The sequence below is a fragment of the Onychomys torridus genome, chromosome 22 (assembly GCF_903995425.1).
Source record: "Onychomys torridus chromosome 22, mOncTor1.1, whole genome shotgun sequence".
In the NCBI taxonomy this organism is placed as follows: Eukaryota; Metazoa; Chordata; class Mammalia; order Rodentia; family Cricetidae; genus Onychomys; species Onychomys torridus.
The window spans coordinates 19561502-19582092 of record NC_050464.1 but is presented as its reverse complement, the minus strand read 5'-3'; positions in this window follow the sequence as shown (position 1 = coordinate 19582092).

Below are 20591 nucleotides of genomic sequence, written 5' to 3'. Positions count from 1 at the left end.
GAAGGAAGCAAGAGAAAGGGGGAAAGGGATATTTGTCTACAAAGGAGGCTCAGTCCACAAAAGTGCTTGTCTCATAGCATAAGGAGCTTGCTTATGAGACCCACAAAAAAACATGCAGGCATAATGGAACATTTGTAACCCAGTACCGAGGACGAGGATCCCTGAGACTCACTGCCCAGCTGGGTACACCTAACTGGTGCACTCCAGACCAGTGAAAGACCATGTCTCAAAAAAATTAAAAACAAAACAAACAGAGAAATGGCATCTGAACTTGACTATTGACCTCCACATGCACATGCATTGTATGTACACACACACACACACACACACACACACACACACACACACACACACACAGGTGAGCGCACAAGCCTGCACTTACATGAACGTAAACATACATAGGTAGATAGATAGATAGATAGATAGATAGATAGATAGATAGATAGATAGATAGATAATAAATAAATGGAAAGAAAGAACAGGGGAGAAAGAAGAAAGGAGGAAGAAGAGAGGGTGAGATGGAGGGAGAGAGGAAGAAAGGGAGGGAGGGTACACCTGCATGAAGTTAATACAGTGACTCCAGAAACATTACCATGTTCAGGAAGAGACAGATAATAGATGAAAACTGGGAAAACAGGCAGGAAGGACAGAGATGAAGTAGGGAAGATAAGTGGGATGCAGCCCATCCTCTGCAGGACATGGAGATGGATGTGGGAGGTAGGAGAGAGCTTCTGAGCTACTCTGATATTAGCATAGAGCATAGTAACCACTTTGCTAGGAAGGGGCAGGCCTATGCCCTCCAGGGGTATAAATCAGAAAAGCTACCCTGCTGGGAATGTAGATGGGTTAGCTGAAATCTTGCCTAGCCTGCCTGAAGCCCTGGTTCCATCCCCAGTACCTCATTATTCCAGCCTGGTAGTGCATGCCTTATAATCCTAGCAAGCTCATCCACAGCTAATAGTGAGCTCTGGGGTAGCCTGGACTACATGAGACCCCATCTCAAAAACAAAAGAAGAGCTCCCTCATTCTGAAATACAGTAACGCATCTGAATCCGAACATACGAGAACAGTCCAGCTCTCCCCGCAAGCTGTCCATCACATCTGGCGGCGAGCCTGTTTACAACACGATGTAAACGTATGTTCAATTACCCACGGAACTTTATCATTAAAACAGAACTTTAAAATATGCATGTCAAATCTTAAAAAAAAAAAAAAAAAAAAGCTCACACTCACGAAACCAAATTTTAAAAGTCTGCACCGGGCCTGTGCCAGGCTTTCAAAGCCATCTGTTTTCAAAGCCTACCTTCCACCTTGTTTACTGCAGCCTGTCTGCTGTTTTAACAACCTCCAGTGGGATTTCACACGCCTCATTATGCAAAATCACTGCTTATGCATTCGCTCCGCCACTTGCCTAACTAATCTCAACTCAGTAACACCTTTCCCAGGCAGCTCCCTAGTCTGGAGTCCTACAGGGCTGGGGAATCAAGCAGGGAAGGGAGAATGTTGGAGCAAGACAAAAGGCGTCCTCCAGTGTGTTTGCCTTATCCAGAGAGGCTAGAGCTGAGTTGCTACTTAAGGTGAGAAGCCAAAAAGAAAGAAAGAAAGAAAGGAAGAAAGAAAGAAAGAAAGAAAGAAAGAAAGAAAGAAAGAAAGAAAGAAAGAAAGAAAGAAAGAAAGAAAAAGCAGTGGGATTATAATATACATTCAAAATAGAAAAGAACACTCTTGCATTGTATATAAGTTAGAAAGGAAAGGTCAGTTCCCTTCTTATTCACCGTTTCTTCCTACAAATGATCTGTTTGGAATGCTGTGTGTGTCCGTGTACACGTGCGCTGGTGTGGAGATCCTGAGGCATCTGTCCTCCAATACCGTCCCCCTTTTCTTTGTTTAAAGGAGGGTCTCTCATTGTCCTGGAACTTTTGACCATGTAAGCCAGGCTAGTTAACCAGGCATCATTCTGTTTCCAACCCCTACCCCATCCCCATGTCACAGTGCTTACAGGTGTATGCCATGGCACCCAGCTTCTCCCATGGGTCCTGGGGATCTGAACTCAGGCCCTCATGTTTGCAAGGCAAGTGCTTTACCTCTCCCCCTTCCCCATTCAAATACTTTTAATGTCTGCCTCTGGATAAAGCTTTGGATGATGGGGCCTGTGGAGACAGCTCCCCAGGTTAAAAAAAAAATGCCTACTGTGAGGTGTGATGGCCTGAGTTCAAATCCTCAGTGCATGCATCAAAGCTAAGCACTGTTGTGGCAGAGACTTTTAACCCCAACACTGGACAGGAGGAGACAAGCAGGTCCCAGGGACATGCTGGTCAGCCAATCTGGATAAACGTATACTTCTGTTCTTTAGGGGAAATCTAAATTTAAATCCCACTTGATTTTTCCTTCCTGAAATCATAAAGCTGCCCTTTAACAGCTCCCAGAAAGTGTGTGCTCCTGTTTTCTGATTTAGGTCTACATATTAGTCTTGGCTCTCCACAGGAACAGAACTAATAGAATGAATGTTCACTACAAGTGAATTTCTTAGGCCATCTTACACCACAGAGGCTGAGAACCTAGTAGCTATTCAGCCCATGGTGCTGTATGTCTTTGAAGTCCCAGTCTGGCACTGAAGACCCAGAAGGTTTTTGGTAACTACTAGTCGTCAGTCTATATTAGAAGCCCAAAAGAAGCCGGTTCTGATACCACCAGCGGGATCAGCAGTAGCAGCAACAGGGTGGATTAACTCACCAGTAAGAGTGAAAGCGAGCAGGCAAAAAGCAAAACACTCTCTTCTCCCATCCCCTTTACTCCAGCTGCCACAAGAAGGTGTCCCCCATGTTTAGAATGAGCCTTCCTTCATACTTCAAATAAAATCCCTCACACAAGTCTCTAATGGCTAGCCTTTTAGATAACTCCAGATTCAGTCACATTGACAATCATGACTAGCCACCACACTCTATTATGCAGTTGGAATTGATTTGAGGGTCTTCTCCAAGGTGTGAATCAAGATTCATTTTTATTAGAATATTTGGTTGACCCAGTTATCAGAATAAACAGGTTTACCTCCCTCCTCCCTCGTTGCCTGATAGCAATGAGCAGAAAAAATCCTGTGAATGTTCATGGCACTTGGGGTACCTGGCTTTAATATTTTCCCAGAGTTGGATTGCATGCTTTTGATGAATGAAATACAATGAATCTGTGGATGTGAAGCAAAACCACAACAGGACACAGACTTCTGAAATGCAAGAAGTGCATTTCAAAGAAAAGGTCTTTGAAGGTGCATTTGGGATGAACAGCTATGTCACGGCCTGCTGTTTGGTTCTTAGAAGATAAATGGAAACATGATCTCCTTTCCCAGGAGAGAAAGATGAGAGCCTGGAAAACATGAGGTCTTGCTTCAAATCACCACCAACCTTGTAGGAGGGCACAACCATCATGGTTCACAGGGAAAGCAAGTTCCCAGAGGCCGCCATGTTTTCTGCACAAAGGAGCCCCCACCACCCCTGTTCTCTTCCCTTTCCCAGGCTTCCCAGGGAAGACTGTACTCATTAATTACTAGTTGCAAACTAGTAAATTGAAGTTAATTATCTGGACAAATCTAATTGCAGTTGCAACAAGGTTGAAATTAAATAAAGCCGCCACTTTTAAGTTCGCAGAGCCTTTCAAGATGTTACTTAGAGGCATTTGGACACCTCTAGCCCAGGCCATGTGATTGGTAAAGAGAGAGAGATTGTTCTACAGCATCCCAGTTTCGGCTATACCAACCACTTTCCACCTCACCTGCCTCCCGGCAACCCCACAGTCCCAAGAAGAGTGTCTCTGACGCATGCTGCCTCCTTTCTGAGCCATGGATGTCTACTTGAAGCCAGAAGAACTGGTGTAGCCTGGTGGGTTCTGCCCCATTTGCCTCGCCTTAAAAAGGACCTCACTGGACTGGGGAAACGGCTCAGTGAGTAAAGTGTCTGCCACATCAGCATCAGCACTTAAGCTCAGTGGGTTAAGCCCACATAAAAACGCTGGGCAGATGGCAGACATTTTAATCCCAGCACTGAAAAAGCAGTTGGCTGGGGCTCACTGACCAGATTGCCTAGCCAAACTGACATTTTCCAGGCCAGGGAGAGACCCTCATCTCAAAAGGAAAGAAAAAAGAAAAACAGAAAGAAAAGAAAAAGGGAACAGTGGCTAAGAACAGCACCTCCAATTATTTCCCAGTGCCCACAATGTCAAATTGAAACATTCTCCGCAGGAATGGAGTTGGGACAAGGATGTGGTGGGCTCATGAGACTCAAAAAGCAAACGAATTTCAAGGGTCTGAGATGGCTGAAACGTACAAAGTTCTTGAGGGCCCCTCCCCAAAGTTGTGGAAGCAGTAAGCAACTGCGGGGGGGGGGGGGTCTCCTCTGACCTGCCCAGGTGCCAAGAGGAGATCTTCTGGTCCACAGGGTTGCCTGCAAGTCCTGCAGAGAGCTCCAGGGTTAGAGCTTTGAGTCATCAGATGTTAGGGTCCTGGAGAAGTCCCACAGAAGATCACCATCCACATATGCAATCAACAAGAACGCTTATTATCTCCAGAAAGCTTCCAGCATGCCGGGGCCTGCCACCCCACACAAAGGCAAATTGGCCGTGACACCCTCTCTCCCCAGAGGGCAGTGAGGGCTCCTTTTAAGCCTAACTAAGAGGAATGACCAAGGAAGTTCTCATCTCAGAAATGATTGGTTTATGTGAGTGGCAATCATATTAGTAATTTCTAATTGGTTAGGCCTAGTCAGGGGCTGGTCAGGGCTACAGTTTTCCATTTGGGGGCTGGCCTGAACAAGTCCCAGGCTTTGTCCTTATTTGGTTATCACCTTGAGCTGGTACTGCATGTACCAGGCCTCCTCATCCTGGTGTTGGAGATTGATTGTCCTTTGTTCGTGGCTCCTCTTCAGAAACTGCCTGTCCAGTCTCAGGAAACTGAAATTGAGGCCTGATCTCTAAGAGAAGACTGAGCAGCCTGTTAGGGCATCTGCTCAGTCCTCTCACACCCATATTGGGGCAGGTGGGCGGGCTCTTCAGTGATGCAACTTCTGTCATGCCTGCTCCTGAAAGTACACATACTCTTTTTAGTAACCCCAGTAAACTCACTGGTTCACCACACTGGACTTTGGTAGAATCATTACTTTACACTGTTGTGGGTTCACTATTGGAGGCTGAGTAGCTCTCTGTGTGTGTGTGTGTGTGTGTGTGTGTGTGTGTGTGTGTGTGTGTTGTGTCCTCCCAGGAAACGTCTTCCACACTATACACATGTGCACACACATGCACATACAACCACAGACAGGCACCCAAAAAACTTTCTTAAAAACACCAGCAGCTGGAAGGGAAAATATGATCATGAAATTCAATAAGCATCAGAGAAAAACTCAAGAGAGGGAAGAAGAACAGCCCTCAAGAAACCGCATGTGGTTGAGGAGACATCAGAACCTGAATTTCCAAGTCCCCTCGGGGCTGTGAAGATAATTGGAGTGAAACCAAATCTGGTATCAGAATATGAGTAAGACTGTCAGGAAGAGGCGTGACTGTGGTCAAGAGCTGCTCCTGAGTGTTCCTCAATCCCCGAGGAGGAGGAGTATGATTGGGAAGCAGCCGTATTTAGGCTGGCGGGTCCTCATGCCTTACCTGTGTTGCTCCTGTGTTAATCTGTAAGCATACCTGCCGGGAGTACAAGCCTTTCTGTGGCCTTTCAGAGCTCCTGGTCTACAAAGGCTGTTACCAAACTTGGGGTTACAGTCACCAGTTACATCCTAAGAAGCCAGGTTCAGCCCCCTGTCCTTGGGAGCCAGTTAAAATAGCCTGATCAATAGTAAAAAAGCTACAAAGGGAGCTGGGTGGTGGTGGCACACGCCTTTAATCCCAGCCCTCATGAGGCAGAGGCAGATGGAGCTCTGTGAGTTCCAGGCCAGCCTGGTCTACAGAGTGAGTTCCAGGACAGCCAGGGCTACACAGGGAAACGCTGTCTCAACTCCTTCCCCCCAATAGGGGAGGGCATTTAGTCAATGTGACCACGTTGGAAAGAAAAGGACAAAGAGATCCAAGGATATTCTCAAGTCCATTTTCAGCATCCTGAAGTGGGATTCAGGTTTTAATAGAGGGTCAGGCAAATGCACATCTAAGCAGTCTTGGTCAAGGTGTAGTCCTGTCCACCATTGACCTACCCTTGCTCTATAGCAAGATGATATAACAATTGTCAGAACTGTGTGAAGTCTTCTGGGAGACAGGTTTCCCTTCTGGCTGGTTCCAGGCTTCAGACTTTTCCTTCTCCCAATACGAGAGGAATTTCTAGTCCTTGGGGTCTTTTGTTCCAATATTCAGATTAAAAGACGTGTGTGTGTGTATGTGTGTGTGTGTGTGTGTGTGTGTGTGTCCACAGATGAAAAGAGTACATCAGATTCCTTCCATTTGGAGTTACAGGTTGTAACTGTCCTGGAATCTGAGCTCTGGCCATCTGGTCCTCTGGTAGAGACGTAAGCACTCCTCACCACTAAACCATCACTCCAGCCTCCAACATCTCTTTATAACGTGTTCATTTCTGCCAGGCTGGTTACAGGGAGGCAGACTCAGCGCACACAGATAAGCAGGATGCTGATGACTAGGCAGGGAGCTGGGGATGCTCTAAAAATCAGCCTGCCATGGTTGGAAAGGCAACAGAGAGGAAGCGCCTCTGTGAGCTGATAATGGGATTTTACAAGGTGATAAAGAGCATTGCAAGTGGAAAGGAAAGAAAAGGAGCTGCAAAGATGTGAGCATAACATTCCAAGAAAGCGTTTGCAAGGGATGGACAGCCGCGCCAGGGCTGAGACATACCTCATAGCTAGAGAGAGTCAGGGCTGCAAGTCTCAGGTGGCCAGAGAACTAACTAGCTAATGTCGTATTCAGATGGGTGGGCTCCCCTAGAACCTCTCAAGGTCTCACCATGACAGCCCGAGTGACAGCAGCTGATCAACAGCAGGATGGAGGGTGGAAGGAGTAGCCTGGTCAGAACAGAGGCAGAGAGGGGGTCCCAGATCCAAGATCCAAGTCACAGGTTACCAGGTTGCCTCATGGCACAGTGGTGTCAGGTACTGATAGATTGACTGGCTGCATGCCTCAGGTCTGCACTGCGACTTCCAGTCTGATGTAATCGGATTTTTCTTTGGGCCGCCGACTCACAAACAATGGCACAGAGACTTATTATTAACTATGAAATCTTGGCCAGCTTAGGCTTGTTTTTAACTAGCTCTTATAACTTAAATTAACCCATATTTTTAATAATCTATGTTCTACTACATGGCTTTTACTTTTATCCCATTTTGTGTGTCCAGCTCATTCTGCCTCTCTCTCTGTCACTCTCTGTCTCTCTCTTTCCCTCTCTCTGTTTCTCTCTCTCACGTGCATGTGCATTCATCTCTGTGCCTGGAAGTTCCGCCTATACCTCCTGCCTAGCTATTGGCCAGTTCCACTCTTTATTAAACCAATCACAGCAATCTATCTTCATACAATGTACAAATATCCCACAGCAGTCTGGCGCCACTGAGGCAGGCATACTGTAGTCTCTGGGTCCCACAGGTGGCCTGGAGCTGATACACAGAGGGAGGCAACCATTCACTTTGTCTCTCCCTCAGCTTATTGCTGCCACTCAGGGCAGCTTCCCCTGGCTCTCAAAGATCTGGCAGCTGGCTATCTAGCAACCTAGCTTCTCATTCCAGATCCTACCACATGCACACACAGATACACAGGCATGCTCACTCATGAGCACATATGCTCGCAACATATGCACATTCATTCATACATACATACATGAACAGGTATACACTCATCCATAAGCACATAAACATGCATACTCGTTAATGCATATAGATGCTCATTTTTGCACACAGGCACACACATACACATGTGAACACATGCACACTCTTCTGTGCCCAAGTGTATGCTGTGTGACACTAATCCTAAGGAAATGTGAACCAAGGTCTATTAACCTCAGATAGGTCATTGACAGACCAAAGAAAACCACAAGTCCAGCTTGGTGAAACAGTGAGTGTTTACTGGGGTTGCTTTTGGGTTTGGCGTTACTTACAGGAGCAGGAACAACTCAAAGGCTGTTGTATCACTGAAGTCCTACCTCATAAGTAATGACGTGTAAAAGCTAGAAGCCTCTATGTGACCTGCAGGCAGCTCAGCAGGTGTGTAGGCAGCTCAGCTTGTCTTGCTCCTTGGCCATCCCAATGGCTTGTACAACCTTGGGAAGAGAGAGACCTTGTGCATCTGGTCCGTTTCAGGGACTTCCTGAGAGTTGTTTGCTTCTCAAGTCTTAAGCCTCCTTTAGAACTTCTTGGGTCTTAACTAACAACAGAGGAAATTGTTATATAACAAACATAAATGCAATACTTTGTTATACATGCACTTACACAACATGAACATAAACACATATACACATGTGCAACACACACACATGCACATATACACTCACCTGTGAGCACATATACATGTATACACATGCATGCATAGTCACCCATGCACACATATGGATTCACCCATGTGCATATACACTTGCACACCCACATGGACTCTCACCCTTGCACGCACATACAAACACACTTGTCTGTGTACACACATGTACACACACTTTCTCATGAACACTCATTGTACATATTTGCACGCACACACATACACTGACACATGCCACACTTGCCCACACACACTCATTGTACATATTTGCATGCACACATCTACATACACATGCACCCCCACACATACAGGATTCTGAGAGACACTGCTTAAAGGAAAATTGATTGACGTGTGGTGGGGGGCAGGGTGGGAAGAACAGCTGGAAGGAGACAGGTGGGCAAGGCAGCTGGACCACGGCAGGAGTCCAGTATGCTCCTGGGGAGGAGCCCTGAGCCCATGATTAAGCTGGTGGGACTTGACAAAGGCAGGCGCCCTTAGTTCCTGTCACCCATCATGACCCCTGGCACAGGACCAAATCCCAAGAATTAATACATTCTTGTTCTGACAGCCACCCACGTGCCTGCCCCTCCACCAGCCTCTGCCTCCCAGAACTGACCAGTTCCATCATGCTGCAAGTATCAAGGGCCTGCTGCAAAGCCAAGAGTAATTTTGCAGCCTGGCTCTGTGGGTCCTTGATGCTTCCATTCAGAATCCTCCGAAATTAAAAACACGGCATCACTCAGTGTGCGCGGCCTGCCTGCCTCATCCCGCTCCTGACAACTGCAATCAGCCTGAACGACCCAGGAGACCCAGCAGACCATAGCTGTCTGTCTGTCAGCCAGTCTCAATGGCCAGAAGGACCCTCTATCTTCTGGGGATTGCTACGCTGTTACAGGCACTGTAGTCCAAGAGGAAGAAATGGCTTACAGTCTGTGGGGTAGGAGACTAGCTCAATGCCTCCCTCTTTTTCTTGTTGCTATGAAAAAAAAAATGACTCCAAGCAAAGTCATTGCTGTAGTTTGGATGCCTCATTTACAGATTGGATGAGATCGTCCCTCGGAGGCTCATGCTTTCTGCATTTGATGCTGCTGTTGATACTATCCGGGGAGGGTGCATGAGGGAGGTGGCATAGGATGCACAGGAGAGGCTGTATAGCCTTTGGGAGGCAAGGCTGAGAAGGGGGGAAGAGGCTGTTAAGGAAGCACTTCCAAAGATTAGAACCAAGTTCCTGTTTCCAGCCTGGCTTTCCCTGCATACTGGTCTGCTATGATGTGAACAGCCCCTGCCACACACTCCTGCCCCCTTGATCTGAGCTGCCCTGCTGTACCTTCCCTGCTATGATGGAACAAAATCCCTTGAGATCATGAGCCCAAATCAGAATTTCCTCCCTTAAATTGTCCCTGTCAGACATGTTTTCACAGCCTCCTCACCCTAGAAGTTTGTATGTTAGGAACTTTGCCCCGCAAGTTCATCTGTTCCAGGCATTTGGAGGTGAGCTATTTAGAAGGGCCTGAAGTTGAATGTGAAACCTCCCTGACAGGCTCCTGTGTCTAAACACTTGCACCCCATCCGGTAGTGCTGTTTGGGATGGTTATGGAACCTTTAGGAAGTGGAGCTTGGATGGAGGAAGTATGTTACTTGGGGGCGGGCTTTGGGATTCTATACTCTGACTCCACTTCCTGTTTCCTCATTGCTTCCTGACTACGCTATGCCAGGGGCCAGGCTCCTGCTCTTGCTTACCATGCGTTTTCTGCAGGCTGCCCTGCCTCCCCAGCCGTGATGGACTCTACACCTTTAGAAACGTACGCCAAAGTAACCCCTTCCCCACTTCAGTTTGTATTTGTCAGAATGTTTTCCCACAGCAACCAGAAAGCAACTTATACAGGAGGTGAGGCATCTTATGATGGTGTTAATGGATCTTTAAGGAAGCCAGAGCTAGCTCATCAGTTCTGTCCCTGTGTGACACTGCAGCAGGTTTTAAGGTGACAAGACCATCCTCACAAGCTGATTCTGAACTTCTGCAAGCTTCTGCCCTTTGTAAATTAACCTACCTGGGGTTCCCTTCTGACTGCAGCAACAGGATGTAGAAACTGTCTAGTGAAGAGTCAGACAGAGAGAGACTCATCTCACATGTGCCGTTCTCTGCCTGTGTGTCCTTCAGACAATATATCTCCTCTGAACCACTGTTTCATCTGTCATGTGGGGATGGCTGGAAGATGCAATAATAGCATGTATTGCTCACTAGAGGAGACTTCTTCTCTGAGGTGCAAAGAGAATTCTGTTGATAAAGTGCCTGCCATGCAAGCATGAGGATCTTCCACAGTTGGGTGTGGTGGTCTATGCTTGAACCCCAGTGCTGGGGAGATAGAGACAAACAGATAGATCCCTGGGGGTTGCTAACATGGCATCCAGAAAGCCCCGCTGATCTTCCTGTCTCTGCCTCCCACAATATTGGAGCTGCAGGTACATGAAGCCATTCCCAGCTGCTTACATGGGTGCTGGATATTCAAATTTAAGTCCTCATTCTTCTTGTTCATGAGCATTACCCATTGCCACGACCTCACCTTGGTCCTCTTTCAACCCCCTCACAGCCACACCCAGAAGTGTGTCTCATTTTCTTAGTGACACCTCTAAATCTAGTTATGCTGGCAATAAAACTTAACCGTTGGCAACCCTATTTATTCCAGTTGTGTTTAGTAAGAGAAACTGCACTCACACTGTTCTAGACTTGCCCAGGTTGTCACAGCTAGGAACCAGTAGGGCCAAGAAGGGAACGCAGGTCTGCTAGATTCAGTAGGGTGTACCCATTCTTCTATAGTAACATCTCTCTTACTCTCAGTAAGAATAATAGATGGCTGGATGAGGGCCTGAGGTATGGTTCAGTGATAGAACACTAACTTAGACTCTCTCAGTGAGGGGCTAAATACCTAGTTCAAAGGTAGAGCACCTGCATAGACTCCCCCAGTGAGGGGCTGTGGTGTGGCTCAGTGGTAGAGCACCTGCCTAGAATCCCCCAGTGAGGGGGTGGGGACATGGCTCAGTAGCATGCTCAAAGCCTTGGGCTTAATTCCCAGAGGTAAGGTGCCTACCTAGAATTCCCCAGTGAGGGGCTGGGGTGTGGCTTAGGGGTAGAACACCTGCTTAGAATCCCCCAGTGAGGGACTAGCAGTGTGGTTCAGTGGTAGAGCACATGCCTACAATCCCCCAGTGAGGGGCTAGCAGTGTGGTCCAGTGGTAGAGCACCTGCCTAGCATTCACAAAGCCTGGTATTAATTCCCAACACTAAGAACAAAGCAAACTAAAAATGGATGTCTACTCCTAAAGGATGTCAGGAAAAAAAAAAAAAAAAAAAAACAGGATGAGGTAACTGTCCCCATGAGGGCCGAACATATTATGTAACTCTAATTTCTAACCCTAGTTAAAAGTCCTGTTGGAATTCAGTGGCGGGTATCTTCAGTCTGCCAGTGCGACTTCCCTTTAAGAATCCATGCCCTTTTCAGCAAGCCTACACCAATGTCTTTGACCTTCCCTTGCTGGTTAATTAGAGGCTTGGAGGGGAAGCAGAGAAACACGTGTTCTAGCAGAAGGGGAGTTTTCAAAAATAAATGCTCCTCAGGACCACTTGACTGAAAAATTTCATTAATTCATTAATTAAGATCTACAGCGTGAGATTCCCAGGGACAGAACAAACACCATCTGTACGGCAGAGGCGCCAAATTTTTCTTTTAGCCTCTAAGACCCAGTAATGAGCACATGTTCTGAATTATCTCCCCCAAATTAACCACTTCGTGGGCAAAGAGCGGTCCTGGCAATCCAGCTAGGTGTGAGCCGGGGTCCAGGAAGATGCAGCTGTAACCTCTAAGGAGAGCTTCTTTGGATTTAGGCATGGGGGTAGGAAGCAGGTAATAGCTCAATATTGCAAAGCTTCTATCCAAAACTTAGGCCATGGCTGCTTCTGTGGGGTAGTGAGTTCACTGGCACCAAGGGTACACATGCAAAGGTTAAATCCAAAGGAATTTGTTCTTCTGTGCAGAAAGCTGGTCGCTGGATCAAAGGATCATTCCACGTCTTTGCAAATGTGAGATTCTACCTAATGCCATCTGAAAATTGAGTCCCAGAAGCTGGAGAGATGGCTTGATGATCAAGTGTGGATCATGAAAGCAAGAGGGTCTAAGTTTACATACACCCAGTGTCCTCCTCTGGCCTCCGTCATTTATAGGCATGCACACTTCACCACATGTACATGTGCTGTACACAGGCACACACACACACACACACACACACACACACACACAGAGAGAGAGAGAGGGGGGGGGGCTGAATGTAACAACACACACCTGTAATACCAACACTGAGGAAACAGATTAGCTGAATTCCTCAGGTTCTTTCATCAGCCAGTCTAGCAGAATTGGCAAGCTCCCAGTTCAGCCAGAGACCCTATCTGGAAAAATAAGGTGGAAGACATTTGCAGGTTGATTTCTCCAGGTGCTATCTTCAGCGACAAGGTCATACTATCAAGTTCTGATGGGTGACCAAGAACAATGACAGGAGCCTGTGTTATTTGATGTGTCTCTAGGACTCCCCCCCACAACCAAGTCACAATAGCTGTGGTTGCCTACACAGGATCTATACATGACCAAGTCAGTCAACATTCTAACATGGGCAGGGGAGGAGCTCATGAGGCCCCACTCCTAACTAGGGAGCTTTGGGCAGGTGATGGCTGAAGGGGGAGGGAAAGTCAGTTTTCTTCAGCAATGTGACCGAGGGTAGCTTGCTCCTGTCCAATGGATAGCCCTGGACCCACAGGCATACAGGGGGCACTAATTGTACTCACTGGGTTGGAGGAAGAAGAAGAAGAGGAGGAGGAGTGCTGTGGGGTGTTCCATACGCTGTGAATATGTGTTGTTCTAATTGGTTGATAAATAAAATGCTGATTGGCCAGTAGCCAGGCAGGAATTTAAGTGGGATAAGCAGACAAGGAGCATTCTGGGAAGAGGAAGGCTGAGTTAGGAGACACCAGCCCGCTGTCCAGGGAGCAGCATGTAACTGCACACAGGTAAAGCCACAGAACACATGGCCACTTATAGATGAACAGAAATGGGCTGAGTTTAAATGTAAGCGCTAGTCAGTGATAGGCCTGAGCTAATGACTAAGCAGTTTTAAGTAATACAAGCCTCTGTGTGTTTACTTGGGTCTGAGAAGCTGCGAGCATGCCAGGACATGGGAAAACATTCAGCGACAGAGGAAGAAAAGAAGGAAAAAGAAAAGAAGTTGGGAGGAGTGTGTGAAAGGAATTGGAGGGGGAGAGAAGATTGAATACGATCTAAATATATTATATTCATGCATGGAATTACCAGAGATTATATAATTTAAAGTAAAGCAGAGAGCCTCCAAGACTCAACTGGCCTCCACATGCACATAAACACACACAAACATGTACTCGTACTAAACAAACAAACAAACAAATAAATGAATAAATAAAATGTGACTCTTAGACCCACAAATCACTATTGCGACTTAGCCAAAGTGAACATGTGGTCTCTGCTACCAAGCTTCTTCAGAAATAAGCAGTAGCACAGGCCAGACCATCTCCAGGAGACACAGCCACTAATGGGCATCAAATGCTATGGGATGATGTTCCCACAGGACACAGGGCCCCACCATGATTAAAAGAGGAAGTATTTTCTCCCTCTCTGTTTAAAATCCACAGCTTTGTTAGCGGCTCAAATGCAAGACCCACAGGAGGCATTTCAAGAGCAAATTGTGACTGATGATGTTATTTTTTTAGGTCCTCAGCCAGTTTGCCCGTTCTGGTGACCATGAAGTATCAGGCAAGAAACCTCCCCTGACACCTTACAAAATGTTTAGATTAATCAAATTTCCAGGCTGCCTCTTGTGTGGGGGAGGATGTTACCAGGAGGAGTGGCTGAAGCATTTTCCAGTTATCTGCCTTACCAGAGAGGGCAACTTGATTGCTTTTCTGGCAATTACAAACATTGGATCAGACAAGTGTTACATTGGTATGTTTAATTGGTTAAAAAAGAACTACTCTAATTAGATTTTTTTAATAGCTGGCTTCTGACTGCCGAAACAACAAAGATGATTGATTTCTTTTTCCACATGAAATCTTTGGAGGGGAAAATATCTCTCTCTCTCAGATTTGTTTAGAAGCTTTTCCCCCTCTCTCTGAAGCCCCACCAGTTAACATTTGGGCTCCAGCAAGCCTCTTGTGCATAGAGTGTGTTTCAAATATTAATGGCCATCTAAATCTGTGTTCTCTCTCAGCTCAACCTTTTGCGCTCAAAATTCATGAGTGTGTATTGATTTAGGCAGCCTTCCCAAGACCCTTGTACCACTGGGCTCTTTTGTTCCGTGTTAATACGCCCCGACTTATCAATTATTCACTCGCTAAGTGAAAGCAATATAAATCTAGGATCCTGAACAACAAAAAAGAAAAAAAAAAGGAAAGAAAGAAAAGAAATACTGTTCTTTTCATTTCCTGGTAACACAATGGCAACCTAGCCCCAGTGACCTAGCCAAAGCAATGCTTGATTTAGTGACAATACCTCTGGGTCTTTCTTTTTGCTTTTGTTGAAGGTGCAAATGGGAAAAGGAGAATGTAAACCAAAATTAGCAAGCATACACCTGCTGGAGCCCATTTTTCTCCACATACACCGAGGAGAAAAAACAGAACAAGGAGATAATATGAATATCAAGAGGCAAAGCCAAGCACAGAGGCACATACCTGTAGTCTCGGCACCAGAGAGCTAAATCAAGAGGATGAAGTGTTCAAGAATAGCCTGAGCTGTGTAGCAAGATCCTGCCTCAAAAATTAATAATAATGATGATGATGATGATGATGATGATGAGATCATAAAATGTAAGTTTCTTATTTCTTCTCTTTTTTTAGTGTGTTTTAATAGTTCATAATGAGAGATTTGTTTCTGTAACGTAGTAGTCACCATGCTTCCCCAACAGGGATGGGTTTGATTGTGACATTTAATATGCTTATAATGTTATTTGGTATGTTCATTCTCTCATTATCCTCTCTTGTCCTCCCTCTGGCTCCCTCTTCTCCCCACCTTCCCAAATAGTCCCCTTTCGATTCTTTTTAAAAATCTAGGTTCTACAGAGAGAAAACAAACAATAATTTCCTTTCAGGGCCTGGCTTGACCAGAGGATCTACAATTCCATTGTTTTACTGCAAATGACTGTTATGTTTTTCTATACGGTTGTATAATAGTCCATCCTGTCTGTATACTTGTGATGGTGTGGATGAGAATGGCCCCCACAGGCTCCATATTTAACTGTGTGGTCCTCAGTTAGTGGAACTATTTGGGAAGGATCAGGGGGTGTGTCACTGGGGTGGGCTTTGAGGTTTCTAATGTCCATGCCACTCCCAATTAGTTCTCTCTACCTTGTACTTGTTGAGGATATGAGTTCTCAGCTACTGCTGCAGGACCATGCCTACCTGCTGCCATGCTCGCCACCATGATAGTCATAGATTCTGGCTCTCTGGAACCATAAGCCCCAAATTAAATGACATCTTTCATAAGTTGCCTTGGTCACGGTATCATAGAGTCCTTGTTTTATCTTTTCATATGTCTTTGCTTCCCCTCATATGACCTCAGGCCATGTTGATAATACCAAAGAAAATACAATGCATGTAGGACCCCTTTATGGCACTAAAAAACCTAGCAAAATAGATAGTCATATATCTTATGGTGAAGAAGCTGAGATATAGGGGCTGGGGAGATGCCTTGTAAGTATGAGGACTTGAGTTCAATTCCCTGCACCGGTAAAAAGGAGGAGGTGGAGGAGGAAGAGGCAGAGGAGGAAGGAAGTCAAAGTGGATTGCTTATAATACCACCACTGGAGAGACTCACACAGGCAGCTCTCTGGGTCTCCTTGATCATCCAGCCTAGCTTGCTCGGTAAGTTCCAGGCCAATAAGACACTCCATCTCAAGAACAGCAAAGTTGGAGCTGGAGAGATGGCAGTGGCTGGAATATGTTCTGATTTTGCAGAAGACCCAAGTTGTGTTTCCAAAACCCACATCATGTGGTGCACAATTTCTAATAAATTCAACTCCAGGGGATCCAAAGACCTCTTATGGCTTCCTCAGTGTGTGTGTGTGTGTGTGTGTGTGTGTGTGTGTGTGTGTGTGTGTGTGTGTGTGTTTTGTGGGTACACAAATACACACGCACACACAGGGATACACAGTCATGTCACCCTGACAATCTGTGTACTCATACACACATGTGTGAACATGCACACACACACATAGATAAAAGAAAAGGAACTTTGTTCTTTTAGGCTATTTACAGCATGCCTTAGAATTACAAAGGATTTCTGGCTAATTAACTTTCAATTAATCAGATAATTCAATTAACCATAGCACCCTATTCCCCCGAGCAATTGGTTAATTGAAGTTTTAGTGGTAGGAAGCATTACAGAGTGTCATCCAGTAACTGAATAGATCAGAAACGAGTGCAGGAAAGGAATCTCCATAAAAGATAAACCCCATAAGCTTTGTGTGTGGGAAAGTGGGAAAGTGAGTTTATGTCTGAATATACATGAGTATGCATGTACCTGAGTGTTTATGAGCTTGTAGAGGTGTGTACAAGTGAAGGTGTGTTAGCATGTGTGTGGTTGTGTGTGTGTGAATGTATGAGTGTGTGTGTGAGAGAGAGAGAGAGAGAGAAAGAGTGTTAATGTGTGTACCTGTCAGTCTGTAAGTGTTTGAGTGTATGTGTATAATGGTGTCTGTGTGCTTGAGTGTGTCTGTAAATGTGTGGAGGGATGGGTATAAAGGTGTGTATTGTGTTGGACTGTGTGTGTATTTGTATGTATGTGTTCATGAGTGAGAATCTATAAGTGTCTGTGGGTGCATGAGAGTATGTGGGAGTGGGAGGTGTTATTGTGGGTAAGTATGGAAGAAGGAGTATGTAAGTGTGCTACTTAGTTTCAACTATCAATCTGACAGTTGCCTGAGGGAGTCTGTATTAGTTGGGTTTTTTGTCAACTTGACACAAGCTGGAGTCTGGGAAAAGGAATTCAATGGAGAAATTGAATTTTTACATTTCTCACAAGCAAATCTTCAGGAAATTTTATTAAGGATTGATGCCAGAGGGCCCAGCTCACTAGGAACAATGGCACCTGGGGCAGATGGATCTGGGGTGTCTAAGAAAGGCTGAGCAAGCCACAAAGAGCAAGTCAGTAAGCAGCACCCCTCCATGGTCTCTGCTTCAGTTCCTGCCTCCAGGTTCCTGCCCTGAATTCTTGCCCTGATTTCCCTCAGTGATGGGGTGTGACCTGAGAGTTGTCAAAAGAAATTCTTTCCTCTCCAAGTTGTTTTTGGTCACCACAATAGTAGAAACCCAAACTAAGACAGGGTTTCCACTGAATGATTTTCCTGTGGCCATGTCTGTCAGAGATGCTCTTGATTGGATTATGACCAAGAAGTGTCAGCCAAACGTGCCCTTGGCTGCCCCAAGTCACTTTGGGTCAGAATGTTCTTTCCATCGCAGCAATGGAAAAGCAAGTGTGTGAGACCTTTGTGTCTTTGTTTTTAGCCATCCTGTGTGTCATTAGGGGTGAGGGTTTGTTTACAGGAGCATGAGCAGCTTCCCGGTGTCTACAGCACTAAAGAAAAATGCCTCTCTCTCTCTCCATGAACCCTCTGTAAATCCTCAGGGAGGGGTAGGGCCTCATGATTCCCTGCTCCCTCCATGATGGAATGTTGACGGCACGGTGTTGTGTAGGTCCTGTAGAGGTGAACACAACTGCTGTGAGTCATGCCCAGAAGACAGTGTTCCACTGCATTCTACCCGCCAGACTCCCTACCAAGTGTCTCATCACCTCAACACTAGACAGATGGTTTAGTGGTTAGGAGTGTACTGTCTTGCAGAGGACCAGAGTTTGATTCCCAACATCCACATCAGGTGACTCAAAACTGCCTGTAACCCCAGCTCCATGGGATTCAACACCTCTGGCCTCCATGGGCACCTATACTCATATAAATACACTCACACAGAGACACACACAGACATAAACCAAAATAGGAATGAGTATTTAAAAAATTAAATTGAATTCACAAAGATCGCATCACTTCAATGCTGCTACTTCAGAGACCAAGCTTCCCCCACATAAATTTTGGATGGACAAAAATGACATAGGTTCAAAGCTTCACCCACATCAGAGCTTAGCTCCTCACCCCCACCCCCGCACCCTGTTAAGCCATGTTGTGGGTAGCATACATGCTCAGGAAACAAGCATGGATGGAACAGCTACTTCAGAAGCACGTGAGACTGATTCTGTTGCTCCCATATCAACCCTTATTGTGAGGATGCTATTGATGGATCAGTATCTCCCAGTGCTTCCAAAGCATCATGTGAATATGACAGCAGTCAGCACTAATAACCCACTACAAGTTTGTCCTTAAAAAAAAAAAAAAAAAAAAAAAAAAAAAAATTAAAGATTTAAAAAAAAAAAAAAAGAGCTGACTTCTAAGGGCGGATAAAGAGACTCTAATTGCAATCATCACTTGCAATCTTCTCCAAGTAGCAGCTCCCGCATCAATATTTAGTAGAAAAATTCTGTTTCATTTTACTCCCCTCCCCCTAAATTATTTACAGGAAAACATCAAAATGCATGTTAGCTCTAACTTGAATTTTTCTTTACAAAAAAAAAAAAAAAACCTCTGAATGAGGGCTGATGGCAGAGCTCACCATGCAAGCGTAAGGACCTCGGTGTGATTCCCCAGAATTCATGTTAAAAATCAGATATGTGGTGGCACAAGTGTGCAATCCCAATACTGAGAAGGCAGAGACAAGAAAATCTCAGGCCTCACTAGCCAGCCAGCCTAGACTTCTTGGCTAGTTCCAGGCTAGTGAGACATCCTGTCTCACAAAACAAGGTGGATGATCCTGAGGCAGGACACCTGAGGTTGTCTTCCTGCCTCCATATTCACATGCAAAAAACACACAAAGGCATGCACATGCATGAGCACATGTGCACATACAGGAGAATAAAAAAAAAGAAAAAGAAAAAGGGAAAAGCAGAAAAGGAAGGGAAGAGAAGGGAATGGGAAAGAGGAGAGAAAGAGACCTAGAAAGGGCTTTAAATCCCCTAAAGCTGGAGTTAAAAACAGTTGTGAACCACGAAATATGGGTACCGGGACTCAACCCTGGTCTTCTCAAAGAGCAGCAAGCTACTCATGATCACTGATAACAGCTTCTCCAGCTCCCCAAATATACTTAAGAATCAGAGGTCACAACACATGATTAGGACAATAAAATGACCAAAACAACTGATATTATTGAGTCACACAAGATAAGCACCAGGCTGGGTGGGACAAGACCCTACTTATTGGGGGGTGAAGAGGGGGGTGCTGGAGAGATAGCTCAGTGATTGAGTGCTTCCTGTTCCTTCATGAGGACCAAAGTTCAGATCCCAGCAACCATGTAACAAGCCAAGTGTCCCTAAAATAAATGTAACTCAGACTCTGAGGAATCCGATGCCTCCTTCTGGCCTCCGTATGCACACACACAAACATAAACATGCACACAAATTAATAATTATTGATTAATTAATTTTAAAAAACAGAGTTGGAGGAGGGAAAACTCTTGCAGAGAAACTGAGTCTGGTTCCCAGCACTCTGGTCAGAGGGTTCACAAACCTCCAGTAATTCCAGTTCCTGAGGAATACCTCTGGCTTCCATGGACACCTGTGCCCACATGAACATACACACACACACACACACACACACACACACACACACACACATACACATACACACACACACACACACACACACACACACACATTATACCTAACTAAAAAATATAGACCTAAATATTTTTTGAAAACATGAGTTTGGATTATAGCGTCTTCCTGACTTACCGAGTGCGACAGTTTGAATAGGCATGGCCCCCATAGACACATATATTGGAATGCTTTGACATTAGGGAGTGGCACTACTTGACAGAGATTAGAAGGTGTGGCCTTGTCAGAGGAAGTGTGTCCACTGGAGGTGGGTTTGGGGGTTTGCTCAAGCCAGACCCACTGTCTCTCTCTTCCTGATGCCTGCCAATACAGATGTGAAACTCCCAGCTACCTCTCCAGCATCATGTCACTGCCTGCCAC